Genomic DNA, 11,021 nt, shown 5'->3' on the forward strand with positions numbered 1-11,021 from the left:
TAGAAAAATCTGATTATATACAACAACAAATTTTATGATTAAAAGTAGGGTTATTTGTGTATTTACCCCTTAAATCATGTGTATTTATGAAAATATCCTCCAAATCTTAGTATTTTAAAAACTACCCCTCAAATAAGGAATTTTAGAAAAAAAACACTTAAAGCAATTAATCGTCAACTTTGATAAACTAATTTGTAATCGTAATGTAAAAATTATCAACAAATAGTCAAATTTTTAGTACCAAGTTGATAATTTATTGATTTTACAAGTACTTTTTCACATATTTGATGATTTGAGGGATATTTTTGCAAATGCTATGTTCTGGGGGTATTTTTGCAAATACCCATGATTCAAGGGGTTTATATGCAAATAACCCTTCAAAGTAATATCATTGATATATATTGTAATTTATAAGTTGAGTAATTTTAAAATATAAATTTCAAAGGTGTGGAGATTTGTATTAAGATTAGCTAACAAAATTTACAACAATTTTCTGCTTTGTCTTTATTATTATATCAATATGATAATCAAACAAATAAAAAAATCTATTGGATAAAGTAAATTTATTATTGTTATTATTTTTAAAACCGAAGTGTGGAAAATGAAAGGTATATCCGTGCATCGAATGTGCTAAATAACTATAAGATAGACATTAGAAGAGGAAAGTACATTTTGGATAACCTTCTTTTAAACTGGAGAACAAAACATGGAGGTAAGACCGTGCTTAGCACAAGCTAAAATATTAGTAGCTAGTGAAAGTTTATAAAAATAACCTAGGATGATTATGTAGGTAATGTTAAGGACACCTAGTGACAACTTTTAAACATTAAGGACTTAGATGATATTTGACTGATACATCAGACAACTCCACTGAACTTTTGCCTAGGCACAAACCGGATTTTTTAGGATTATATGTTAAAAGTTCTATTTCTTTAAACGATGTTCCTAATCAAAAATTTATTCTTAAACCACTCAAACTCATTCTTAGTAGTGGCGTAGCTAGGAAATTTTTTTGCCCTGGGCGAAAAAATAATCTTGGCTGACGATGAATCCCAAGGCGCAAATATCAACGAAGGAGATGCCTCGTCCTCCTACTCCTTTGTCGTCGGAGTCGGCACAAAACCTAGTTTTGAGCGAGGAAGCGAGGAGAAGCTCATCGAGCTCGGCCGTCGAGGGGCTCCCTTTTGTCCATACGCCGATGTTGGCTACGTCACTGCTCTAGAGATGCGCATGTATTAAACATTTTGCACCAATTAAACTAAGGGGGTCTATATCCGCAACAATTAAACTAAGGGGGTCTATATATATTTTCACATTCTTGCCCTGGGCAGCTGCCCAGGGCAAGTTGCATGTGGCTCCGCCTCTGATTCTTAGAACCTATTGTTTGCGTCGAAAATTGTTGTATTCATTGCGGTATCCATTACAACTTCAATCGTTACAATGAAAACAAAAAGATAGTCTTTTTATAAGACTTTTACACAATTAAAATGAAAAAATACAATTCTCGTCAAACAAACGCAGAGATCGTTTATCGGTCTTCTGCTTGCGTGGGATCTTTACCTGTGCCGGGGTTTATCCGTGGGCCGCCTTAGATCTGGATCCGGTTAATGAAAAATTCGGCAGAGCTTCGCTTTCGCCGAGGAAGTATTTGATTTGAAGCGCTGAGATCGATCAAGCGAAATCAGGGCTCTTCTCGAGATTAAGACCAAGCTTAATCTCAAGGGACGGACGGGAATGGGTGTCGGATCTCTCGAACTCTCCTTATTTATGCCGAAGAACTCGTCAAGATCTGTCAACCCTCGTTGAAATTTGTGCTCCTTGGACTCCAAAATCCGGCAGCACCTCCTCGTCTTGATAATCAATCGCCCCCCCCTGAAAGGAGTCCCTAGGTTTGTATTTATAGGACTTCGGAAACTGTTATTTGGATGAGAACAAGTGATTTGGTTCTATCTTCAGTTAACAACAGCCTAACCACGTTTGGGGATGATCTCAAGCCAGTTAAGAACTCCTGGAACAGATGAATCCTGCGAAAAACCACTTTAAAACCGTCAAAACGTGTTTCGGGTACCAAACTGCGCGGCAGACTGGTCTGACCTGCGCTTGCGCGGGTCGGACAAATCCGACCCGCGCTTGCGCGGGTCGTTGACCAATCGACCCTCGCTTGCGCAGGTCGGGTGATCTGTCCGCGTGTCGCAGCATGTCGGCGTTGTCCGTCCGCGCGCTCGCGCGGGTCGGTGATCCGTTCCCGCGCTCGGGGTCGGTTTGGTTCGTCCGCGCTCGCGCATGTCGGATTTTTTCTGCGCATCGCCGCAGTTTGCGATTTTTTCTTCTTTTCTGTTCTCTTTCTTCGAGACTTGTCCTTTCGCGTGTTTGGTTCGCTTCGTTGATTTGTATGCTTTGAGTTGATTGACGCGTGCTAGCTGATTAACGTGCGCGTGTTGATCGACATGCACGAACTGATTGTCACGCGCGTGTTGATCGACGCGCATGAACTGATTAATGCGCACGTGTTGATTGACGCATGCGAGCTGATTGGCGCGCGCGAACTGACTGTCGAGCGCGCAGGTCCTTTGATTCGCCGTTTTGCTTCAGGCGCTTGTCGGCGTCAGATAATCCTCTTAGACTCGGATAACGATGTTCGTCGTCTTCTCTCTGTCTCGAGCTGTGTGCGGACACCTATAGGTATTTTTAGACGCCTACAGATACCCCCTCCAAAGTATTCCAGACTCATTCTTTTATTGAGGAGTCTGGAATGCTTTGGATAAGATAGGCCATCTCCTCAATTTCGTAGAGTGATCTTGAACTATCTCAATTCTTAACTTCTTCAGTCTTCAATCTATTCATTGTTTCGTCGAATAGGTGAAGTTCTTCCGGCACTGCGTTTATCGTCTGACCGCTGTCGAAATCTTGAACTGAGATTGGTGCGTAACTTTTTGAACTTAGCTCGTGCCATTGAGTTGGCTTTGAACTGATCCTCTCCGTCGGGAATTCATATTTGATTGTAACTGAAATCCTTGGAGTCATCTTTTGCCTTATTTTGGCGAGATTGCTGATGCGCTGACCAGCATCGACTTTCACTATAACTCGTTGACCGGCGTTAACACAGTTTATACTCATACATTTGCTGGAGTCTACACAGTTTAAGCTCTTAAGGCATTGGAACGTGAAGGTCCCGAATGTTGGGCTGCAGGACCAACTATTAAAGCTGATTCATCTGCACGTGTGGATCTTATCCTGAAGTTTGTTGGATGTTCAAGTCATGAGACCAACTAATGAAGCTGATATGTCAATGACTCGCATTTATAGAATTTTTGGCAAATTCTCAGCCATCAACGGGTTTGATAAGCCTTTACCGACTACCGTTTGAGTCGGGCTAGCATGCGGATTGTTTAAGTCCGTTCCGCATGTGACGTTGTGCTAAAGGAATGAACTCCCTTAGACTTGATGCTACGATATTGAATACGTAGACTTCGCCATTGTTATGAAAAGACTAAACAGCGACGTGTATCAGACGTAGACTTTAAGGTTTTTGGCAAACCCTCAGCCTTCAACAGATTTGGCGTACCTTTACCGATTACCGTTTGAATCGGGCTTGCATGCGGATTGTTTAAGTCCGTTCCGCACGTTACGTTGTGCTAAAGGAATGAACTCCCTTAGACTTGATGCTACGATATTGAATACGTAGACTTCACCATTATTACGGGAATAGACTACCCGGCAATGTGTGTTAGACGCTGACCTATCCCTACTTAGGCTTCGGGATAAAAGTCCCCAGATTGGAATTCTGGTGTCTTCTTCGATCGGTGAAAGACTAAACCGGCAACGCGAGTTAGGTGTTGACTTATCCCTACTTAGGGTTCGGGATAAAATTCCCCGCGCGTGTGAAGCACGGATTTTGGCGTTATGAATAACGACTTGCCACAATATCGAATATGTGGGCTTTTGTTCTTTTTACGGTTAAGAACTAACCGGCAACGCGTGTTAGGCATTGATTTATCCCTACTTAGGCTTCGAGATAAAATTCCCCATGCATAAAAGGCATGGATTTTTGTTGCTACGATGCTGAATACGTAGACTCGGTCATTTTTTATGGGGACGAACCACATAGCAACGCGGGTTAAGCGCTGACTTATCCCTACTTAGGCTTCGGGATAAAATGCCCCAGACTGGATTCTGGTGTCTTTTTCAATCGGTGAAAGACTAAACCGGTAACGCGTGTTAGGCGTTGACTTATCCCTGCTCAGGATTCAGGATAAAATTCCCCGTGCCTGTGAGGTACGGATTTTAGGAGTTGAAAAAGTGGTGTATTTTCTTGGGGCAAAGACGTACTCGAAATGGAAGAGGAAGAATTTTATATTCTATCTCCCAACACCAAAGAGGAAGAATTTTATATTCTATCTCCAGTTGGAAAGGAGACTCGAGGTGGGATCTCCACCCCCAGTATCCGGAAAGGTAAAACTAGGAGTGGGATCTCCACTCTGAGAATCGAAAAGATTCGGATAACCCTAACTGTCAGAAGGTTTGATTACCGAACTAAAGATAAATTTCTCGTTTATCGAGAGTGAATTATGATTTTGGTCCTAACGGTATGAAGGTTTGACCATGCGGGAGGTTTGAGGCGACCCTAACTGTAGGAAGGTTTGATCGCTCGATTTGAAAATTGACCCCTCGTTCATTGAAGAAATCGAGAGAGGATTTTGGTTATGGTCCTAACTGTAGGAAGGTTTGACCAAGTGAGAGTGGGAGTGTGAGATGACCCTAACTTTTATAGGTTTGATCACTCGATTTGTGGACCTCTCGTTCATTGAAGGAATCGAGAGTGGATTTTGTCACTCGATTTGTGGACCTCTCGTTCATTGAAGGAATCGAGAGTGGATTTTGACTGTGGTCCTAACTGTATGAATGTTTGACCAAGTGAGAGTGGGAGTACAAATTATAGTGGGGGTGTTGACTTGTACAAACCACTCAAGTGGGGTTCCTGGTGTTAAGTGATAAGGACTTAACGCGAAGGGGTTTGACAATTCATTAAGGATTGACAGATTAAAATTCTAAGCATTATATCCGGACTCTAACCATGAAAGTGTTGAGTGTACGAACATAGCGAAAGTTTGAATGGATTAAACATGAAAGAATTTTGGTGGTCCCATCATCAATTAGTCTGATCAGTGGGGGATTCTGTGGTGGGAGACTATGAGTCATCAAACACCAATGAGAGTTTTGTGAGAGAAAATTGATTCTACGAAATGATCGAATCTTGTCTCAGCAAAAGAGTGTTCGGAAATCACGGTGGGTTTAGTGTTTATCACTTTATTTGTAATGATCGGGTTATCCCTAAGAAAATTACATGTAAAAATTCTTTCGGGAACTTCCCGTTACATGAATCATCCAGTTATCCCTAAGAAAATTACATGTAAAAATTCTTTCGGGAACTTCCCGTTACATGAATCATCCACCCCCATCTTCCTTCGCAAAACTGGGTCTAACATCATAGTGAGTTATATGACCAGGTTATCTTTAAGAATATTACATGTAAAAATTCTCCAGGAACTTCCCGTTACATGAATCATCCACCCCCAGCTTCCTTCGCGAAACTGGGTCTAACATCATAGTGAGTTACATGACCAGGTTATCCTTAAGAATATTACATGTAAAAATTCTCCAGGAACTTCCCGTTAAGTGTGGGAAACAGTTTAGACTCATATACCTATTGGAGTATTGAAAGGAGCAGTTTATACTCTTATACTTGTCGAAGCGTTCATTCGACTTAATTGAGCGATATAACGCCGGCTTCAACCAAGGTTTGGATGCTATTTTTAAGAGCGAAACAAGCCTTGGTAGGATGAAGGATCCTCCTGTGGTACGCACAGTACTTCGGATCCGCAGTATTATCAGCTTCCTCCTGATCTGGGATAGGTGGTAGCTTGATCTTGTTATTTTCAAGGAGAGACTCAAAAATAGCCAGAACATCTTCGTCCTTGAAGGAGTACTCTTTTTGGAGTCTCGGATCCGAAGTCTTTTGCTGCCTTCGGGGTTGTTGTTGCGATGTCTGATTAACGTCTAAAATCGCTGCATATGCCTTTTCTTTACCACGGGAGGCGAAGTTTGAGTTCGGAAGATTCGCTGTCAGTTGGCTCCTCTCGGCTTTCTTCCTTCGGAGGAAGCGTTCGGCCCGCTCTCCGCGCGTTTTCAACTCTTTCCAAGTATTGGACGGTGCGACTCCCATAACTTCTAATATCTCAATAAATAGGTTGTTATGACATGTCTGGAGGATGAAGTCCTCCGTGATCGGATCTCGACAGTTCATTGCTTTATTTCGAAAGCGCTTGACGAAGTCGTCGACTGTCTCGTCATCTTCTTGTTTCTCATCGAAAAGTGTCCTGATGGATACCTCGTCGTCGTCATCAAAGAAGTTACCAAGGAATGAGTTCTCCATATCGTCCCAGTTGTTAATACTTCCGGGCTTGAGACGGCGGTACCAATCGAAGGCCGGCCCGCGAAGGGTACCAACGAATGACCGAACCATCAAGGCTTCATTGCCGGAGATCATGCCCAAGTGGGACTTGAAGTAGATCAGATGTTGAGTGGGTGAACCCTTCCCGTCAAACGGCGTGAAGTTAATCAGGTTGAACTTCGCCGGATACGGGATCGAATCCCATTCTCTTGGATAGGGACATGGAATGCCAGTCCTCTTTACCTCTCGATCAGACATTAGAGCATTGATTTTACTCTCGAGATCTTTCATTTTCTCATCCTCGCTCATATCAGGCTTTGGACGATTCTTAAGAGGAATAACGGGGCCACCCCCAGCGTTGTCGTCTTTAGTGGGGCCACCCCCAGCGTTTTGGTCAACGGGAGGGTCATCAGCATTGAGACGTTAGTCATCAGCATTGAGACGTTCATCCACATCTGAATCGCTGCCTGCTTGATCAGTACGGTTGCGATGGCTAGATTCACCGAACTGATTGGATAGAGCCCGAATTTGTTGGTCATGCTCTTCCCTTATCCGTAGCATAGTCATTTCCATTTCAATCTTGAATGCCTCTTTCTGTTTGGTTAGAGCATCCTCAAGAATTTTGGCGATTTGCTCGGTATTGATCATGAACACTTCGCGGGATTGTCCCGGACTGGATACCGTATTATCAGAAGCGATTGCCGAGTTAGCGTCTGATGCTTCATCATCCGAGGATAACCCTCTCTGCATTCTTTGGTAGTCCCTGCGTCTAGTGGTCCCTGATCGCAACCGGGTTAGACGATGAGATATAAGCGGGTCAGAACTAGAAGGTCGAATCGACTTTCCCTTATCAGCCATGTTAATTGTGACTTTTGGAAGTTCGTTATCATGAACAGTCGATCGCTTCTTACGGAGACGCTTTGGTTTGGACTTAGTCATTCCGTTGGAGATCCTCTCGGATACGGAGACCCTCTGTAGAGCGGTCTTGGGGCAACTGCACGCTGATAATACTGCCCTGATTAGTCCGGTGCACGGGCAGTGAGATTTGGTTTCTCGGGCATATCTCTTCCGAGACTCGTTCATACCCCCAGCCCGATAGTACAACTCATCGATCAGATGACCGGAGCAACCTATCGTGTGTTGACATGACTCCCCTGGCATAACGTTATCATCGTCAGATGAATACGTTTCTTTCAGGGGATTTGCCGCTTTATTAGCATTCTTAAGAGTCACGTGTTTAGAACTACACTTTTGGGAGCGCAGGATCTCAACAGGCTCTTGGTTTTGGATAAACACCCCCAGGCGGATAGAAATTGGAGTTTTTCCTTTATGAGAAGGCTTGAAATTGTTACGATGGCGTGTGCGACCCCCAGCTCAACGAATCGCTCGGGGTTCAGTCACCGGACCCAAGCATTCTTCGATCAGAACTTTGCCTCGATCCTCGTGCAAAGGACCCAGGCGATCGACTATCCTCACCTTGAAATGGGACAAGTCCACACTGTCCCGGTGCTCCGTCGGAGGTGCGGAACTCACAGGGATCGACAAAACAGGTGCAGAACATCTTCGGCCTTGACTCTGGCGCGGGTCAGATTTAAGTGACCGACGGGTTGGAGGGTCGGATTCAAGTGACCCGCAAAGTGGATGGTCGAATTTGGGTGACCCGCAAAGTGGAGGGTCGGACCCAAGTAACCCGCGATTTGGAGGGTCGGGTTTGGGCGACCTGCAGATTGGCGGGTCAGATTTGGATGACCTGCAGATTGGCGGGTCGGATTTGAGTGACCCGCGATTTGGCGGGTCGGATTTGAGTAACCCGCGTTTTTCGATCTTTTCGGCCGCCGTCTTGTACTTTGGCCTCCAAACTTTGTGCAGTTTTGGTGGCTTCTTTTCCACTTCTTCCCTCTGCAATCTTTTGACCTCTTGCGCAAGAATTCGCGCGCGCGCAAGTAGTACGCGACGCTTTTTGATCCGCTCTTCAAGAGTTAAACGGGTCCTTTTGACTTGTACCCATTCACTTGTTGGTGATTTGGAGGAGAGGGCATTTGTCCGCTGTTGGGGCGCTTGACGTTGCCTAATTTTCAGATCCGTCTCGTAACGGATCCCGTCAATTGACTCCAAAGCCCTAGCGAGTTGGCGCGCAAGGCGTTGGCGCGAGTTAGCGCGCACAGCGTTGGCGCTGCCTTTGACGAGTTCTCTTCGATAAAATAGGCGCGCCTTCTGTACTCAACTCCTTGATTGAGGAGGGGTGGCGATCTGCAGATCCGGACTCATTGGAGGCTGGAAGGGCGTTGCAAGGTTCAGCTACCGCAACAACGGAGGCGTTGATCTTCCTTCGCTTGCAAGAGGCGGAGGATCTGGAGGAGGAGGATGACAGATACTCCTTGAACTTCAGTTGGTCGAACACGTACTCGACCACTTCTTCAATCGGGATGCAGATCCGAGGTTGCGACACGACAGCTCCGGCAGTAAAGCTGTTGGCTCCCACTGTGGTCGCCAGTTTGTTTGCGTCGAAAATTATTGTATTCATTGCGGTATTCATTACAACTTCAATCGTTACAATGAAAACAAAAAGATAGTCTTTTTATAAGACTTTTACACAATGAAAATGAAAAAAATACAATTCTCGTCAAACAAATCGGTCTTCTGCTTGCGTGGGATCTTTGCCTGTGCCAGGGTTTATCCGTGGACCGCCTTAGATCTGGATCCGGTTGATGAAAAATTCGGCAGAGCTTCGCCTTCTCCGAGGAAGTATTTGATTTGAAGCGCTGAGATCGACCAAGCGAAATCAGGGCTCTTCTCGAGATTAAGACCAAGCCTAATCTCAAGGGACAGACGGGAATGGGTGTCGGATCTCTCGAACTCTCCTTCTTTATGCCGAAGAACTCGCCAAGATCTGTCAACCCTTGCTGAAATTCGTGCTCCTTTGACTCCAAAATCCGGCAGCACCTCCTCATCTTGATAATCAATCGCCCCCCCTGAAAGGAGGCCCTAGGTTTGTATTTATAGGGCTTCGGAAACGGTTATTTGGATGAGAACAAGTGATTTGGCTCTATCTTCAGTTAACAACAACCTAACCACGTTTGGGGATGATCTCAAGCCAGTTAAGAACTCCAGGAACAGATGAATCCTGCGAAAAACCACTTTAAAACTGTCAAAACGCGTTTCGGGTACTAAACTGCACGGCAGACTGGTCTGACCTGCGCTTGCGCGGGTTGGACATATCCGACCCGCGCTTGCGCGGGTCGGACAAATCCGACCCACGCTTGCGCGGGTCGGACCAATCCGACCCGCGCTTGCGCGGGTCGGGTTGATCCGTCCCGCGCTCGCGCGGGTCGGTTTGTTCCGTCCCGTGCTCGCGCAGGTCGGTTTGTTCCGTCCTGCGCTCGCGCAGGTTTGCCGATTTTTTCTTCTTTTCCGTTCTCTTTCTTCGAGACTTGTCCTTTCGTGTGTTTGGTTCGCTTCGTTGATTTGTATGCTTTGGGTTGATTGACGCGTGCTAGCTGATTAACGTGCGCGTGTTGATCGACATGCACGAACTGATTGTCACGCGCGTGTTGATCGACGCGCATGAACTGATTAACGCACACATGTTGATTGACGCATGCAGGCTGATTGGCGCGCGCGAACTGACTGTCGAGCGCGCAGGTCCCTTGATTCGCCGTTTTTCTTTAGGCGCTTGTCGGCGTCAGATAATCCTCTTAGACTCGGATAACGATGTTCGTCGTCTTCTATCTGTCTCGAGCTGTGTGCGGACACCTATAGGCATTTTTAGACGCCTACACCTATAGCACCATTTTGACGAGTTAATTGTCTAGATTAATGATGATGTAAAGATAAATTGCTTGTAAATTTGTTGGCTTTGAGCAGGAGACAATTCTGATAGAGTCGCTTAGGGGTGAGCACGATTCGGTTCAAACCAAAAAAACCGACCGAACCGATCCGAACCGACCCGAAAAAAGCGGTTTTATGAGTAAGGCGGTTCGGGTCGGGTTGACAATTTTTCAAACCAACCCGACCCGAACCAACCGAATATATTCCCCTGCCTCAAACCCTACCCGTTTACCCAAAGACAAAGCAAGTCCGTTACTAAAAATTACAACGTCAGAGTCTAGTATTTAATCCAAAAGGACAAGTTACTTCACTTAAAAACAGTATACATACATGAGCAAGAATAATAAATTAAAGTGAAGTTAAAAAATAAATACATGCTGGCATAGGGTAATAAGAATATATAAAAGATAAATTGAAGTGAAGTTATACTTGATAAAGTTAGAACCGAACAAACCGAACCGAACCGCACCGAACCGATTTGTAATGGTTCGGTTCGGTTTTGAATTGTAGGTGGTTCGGTTCGGTTGTTCAAATATTGGTAAAAACCGACCCGAACCGAACCGTGCTCACCCCTAGAGTCGCTATCTATATATTTGTGTGCATCCTCTCTTGTAATTGTAGTTTCATCAAGAAGGAAAAAAAAAAAATTTCATATACAGCCGTGAAATGTAGTCGCATTGTCAAATCAAGTAAAAAAATCGATGTTTTCGTTATTGACTTTTCTTTCTTTCTTGTTTCACCT

Source organism: Asparagus officinalis, chromosome 7, assembly GCF_001876935.1.
Source record: "Asparagus officinalis chromosome 7, Aspof.V1, whole genome shotgun sequence".
Classification (NCBI taxonomy): Eukaryota; Viridiplantae; Streptophyta; class Magnoliopsida; order Asparagales; family Asparagaceae; genus Asparagus; species Asparagus officinalis.